This window comes from Athene noctua, chromosome 33 (assembly GCF_965140245.1).
Source record: "Athene noctua chromosome 33, bAthNoc1.hap1.1, whole genome shotgun sequence".
NCBI lineage: Eukaryota > Metazoa > Chordata > Aves > Strigiformes > Strigidae > Athene > Athene noctua.
The window spans coordinates 1799407-1803289 of record NC_134069.1 but is presented as its reverse complement, the minus strand read 5'-3'; the positions used below and the strand labels follow the sequence as shown (position 1 = coordinate 1803289).

The 3883-nt window shown below is 57.4% G+C and overlaps 1 long non-coding RNA gene across 1 annotated transcript; it reads right to left on the bottom strand.

The window, feature by feature from the left end:
- Positions 1-1933: 1933 nt before the first annotated feature.
- LOC141972532 (uncharacterized) lies at positions 1934-3211 on the bottom strand. The gene is made up of 2 exons (XR_012635416.1): positions 3153-3211; positions 1934-2257 (listed from the first exon to the last, which is right to left on the bottom strand). It is a non-coding gene; the product is annotated as an uncharacterized LOC141972532 (long non-coding RNA).
- Between the last annotated feature and the right edge of the window lie 672 nt (positions 3212-3883).

Sequence of the window (3883 nt, the reverse complement as noted above, 5' to 3'; positions counted from 1 at the left end):
ATGATTATTGTGTCACACAGTGTCCTTAAACATGCACATCCCTTTCCGGTACAGACAACAACGGTCCTCAAATCTACATTGGGGCGTGCTTCAAAGTGGCAGATCTTTTGGTCAGTATCTAAGCAGGTACCCTGGGTTATTAAGGTATTACTGTCACATATAAATCCCTGTTGTTCTTTCATGATACAGGGTTTGAGATCTACTGCTTGCCATTTATTACCAGTATTCATAGCCCAGGTCTTATGTGCAAAGGGGTACAGCAGGGTCCCGTTGTAATTGACTCCGAGACTTACAATGGGGTGTATGGTGATTAATTTTGCATCACATATTGTAAACACAAAAGTCGTTACTGTACGTGTGTCAGGCCTATAGGTGAAGTTGACCATGTTCCACCATGATTGTAACTTTGTCTCTGTCTCTGGGCACTATCCCAAACTATTTTTCGAATTTCAGTGGGAAGTGCACCCTCCTCTCCTTCCCTTATTACAGATTCTGCTACTGTTTGCATCCATAACTGGGCTTGTATGCAACTTAGAGCTACAGCGACATCACCTTGTAACGCTCCCAGGGCTTCAGCAGTAAGTGTGTGCTCCTTTGTGTCGACGGATACAGCCCGGGTATCCAGAATAACACCAATGTGGTTTGCCAGCTCGATCCAATTTTATTAAGCACAGAGCATCTTATATACTATTAGGGCGTGATCGCATACAGCTAAACAAGCTGTGATTGGTTCTAAGCCACAGTCCACACAATATAACTCATATTTCATTGGTACAACGCGAGAAGCACACGCAAGAAGCACGAGCCTATGGACCTCCTACTCAGTGTTTCAACTTCACTCCATATCTCTAGTTAAGGAATTTGCTGAACAATAGCTCTCTGTGCAGTGGCAGCCAGAGAGGAACATTGAACAGTGAGTTCTTTACACAGGGGCAGCTAGCACAGAGTTACCATGTCGGTATCAAGGACCAGGTGGCCGTTATCTTCCAAAAACTTCTCCACACCCCAACCCCCCGCTCATCCCCACTGCCGGGGCAGGATGGGGCAGCGCACACACATCAGCATCGCAGGGCCACCGCTGCCCTGTCCCTTCCCCGTGGACACAGAATTCACCTCCCCCCAGAAAACCATGCTTGCGATGGGAGATCATGGAGGTGGGGAGAGTGTCGGGATAGGAAACCATCGCGGGGCTGAGAAATCGTCCTTGAGATGGGAAACCATCCCTGGGACGGGAAGCTGTTGGGAGGGGAACCATTGTGGGGATGGGAAATCATCCCTGGAGACAGAACAGCAGGATGGGAACCGCTGGGCTGGGGAGTTGTGGGGTGAAGCAGCAAAACCTCGTAAGGCTGGCTGAAGCAGGTGCTGGTGGAATGATGGCCGTGGGGCCAGACCCCCAAAACCCTGTTTGCCCCAAAGAGACCCCGCAGCGCCCAACCCCCACGGCAGGGGCAGCAGCAGGCTCCCGCTCCTCCTCAGGCTCCTGCTCTCCAGGGAACTCCCCCGCCAGCTCTGCCCGCCCGGCTCTCACCCCGTCACCCCTCTTCGCTCCCCCTGCAGAGAGGGTCCCTATCCAGCCGCCGAGGACGTCGGAGGCGCCCGGCGGGGGCTTCACCCCCCCAGCCATGTCCCCGCCGTCCCTGCCTGAGCGCTGCCCCCTGTCACGGCGCTGCCAGTGCCCCGTGAGCCTGCCCGGGTCCCCGCTGTCACCTGCCAGCTGGCCCAGGCCGCCGCCAGGCAGGGGGTGCCCAGGGCCCTTGGAGCCCCGGGCGGGTGTGTTGCGGGTGAGTGTTTTAGATCACTTGAAGAGTCGCTGTGGAAGGTATTAGCAAAAAGTGAGTTCAACGTGATGTTATAAAAGGGTGATTTTGCAAAGTCTGGTGGCAGCATTCACTCTATTGCTTACTACCTGGAAGAAACATACAAAGGAAAATCAAGTTCAAATTTATTTAAAATTATTTACACAGAGACCAGAAACAGAAAAAGGTAAGGGAGACCTCCCGCTGAGTCACAGAGTTCACAATGGACCCCCTTGCTTTCTCAACTCCTGATGGAGCTTAGATGCAGGTAGATTCAATCTCAATCCCAGACTTGGTCAAAGGTTTCTGCCTAATGGGAGAGGTACAAAGGGTAAGGAAGAGCTCCCGCTGAGACACGAGGTTCAGAACAGATCCCCTTGCTTTCGCAACTCCTTCTCAGAGAGGAGTCCAGGTGAGGCTGGATCCAGGCTTGTGGCAACCGGGGCACGGACTCTGCACTGAAGAGCGGAAGGAAAGACCCTTTCTTATTACAATAGCACATACTTATGCACTCCCCAAAGCTCTTACTTCACAATTAGCAAATCGGCAATTGGACAGCCATCAATCCTTTCTCCTATCAGCACCAGAGCACTCTCACACGCTGTGCAGACCAATCCCCTGCTCGCTCAGGCGCTGTTCACGCGGCGGGAACTCCTCACGGGTCAGGATTTCCCACAGCTCAGGGTGGCAGCTGTCCCTCGTTTTCCCCTGACGCCTCGGCACAACTCGGCAGTTTCTGATCTTTCTCCCCAGGGCTGTTCCTCATCAAAGCCTTGCTGCTGCTCAGGGGCTGTGCAGGGCTGACAGGCCGATGTCTCCCACAGTCAGAGAGTGGAAGAAGCTGCCCAGGGAGGGGGGAGAGTCCCCATCCCCGGGTGTGTTTAAGGGCCATTTGGATGAGCTGTGGGGGGATGTGGGGCAGGGGAGAACTTTGTAGAGTGGGCCTGAGGGTTGGACTCGATGATCCCGAGGGGATTTTCCAACCTGAAGGATTCTGGGATTCTGTGACTCTAAGGCAGCGCCCAGCGGCACCGGCAGCCCCCTAGAGCCGCCCAGACACCCCCCGGCACGGGCTGTGCCTGGCCAGTCGCCCTCCCACCACCGCTGGGTCCCCACCGCTGCTGGGGCTCCCCTTCCCCGGCTGCAGGTCCTTGCCCAGGGCCCCACTTGCCCCAGAGGCCCGGGACTCTGCCCAGAAAGCCCACCCAGCGCTCCTGGCAGCCCCGAGGTCCGGCTCCCAGCCCTGGAACATCCCTCTTGCACCCGGCCAGCGTCGCTGTGCAGAGATGAGCGCCAGCCCTACCCCACGGGCCCACCACCCCCTCCCAGACAAGGTCCTGTCGGCCCCAGCACCTGAGCAGCGCCTCTGTGCCGCGGACACAGCTCTGGGGGTGCTGGCAGAGAGAAGGAGCCGGCCCCAGCGCTGCCAGCGGCCACCCGACACCACCGTGACCCTCTTTCCTCCGTCGCAGGGGGACAGCGGCGGTCCTCTCCTCTGCAAAGACAGGAGTGCTGACTACTTCTGGCTCGCTGGGGTGACCAGCTGGGGGAGAGGCTGCGCGAGAGCGAAACGGCCCGGAATCTACACCTCCACTCAGCACTACTACGAGTGGATCCTAGTACAGGTGGGGCTGCCCCCAGCAGGAACGGCTGCTCCAATGCCACGGCCAGCCTTCCCCTCAACCCCCCTTCAGAGGCCAAGGCCAACACCAACACCATCAGGCGGGTTCAGCTCCCGCCCCCTTCTACCCCAGAAGTTGGTGGAATTCTTCACTTGCTTGCAGGAGCTCCTGCAGAACCTGAGGGAAGGCCTGAGCAGCAGGAGGGAAAGGATCCAGCGCAGGCTGCAGTGCACCACGGCCACCTCCTGCAGGGGCTCTGCCTGCTGAGCCAACGGCAGCCTCAGTGCCAACGGCCTGCTCGGTCCTGCCCACGCCCCCCGACTGCACACAACCACCCATGTTTGTCTTAGCTGTTGAATGAAGCTGCCGCCTTCCACAGCTCACCACGCTTCGGTTCCACCCCGCCTCCTGGGCAAGGCCCAGCGCCTGCAAAGTGAGGCTGCAGGCAGCCAAGGGGGGCAC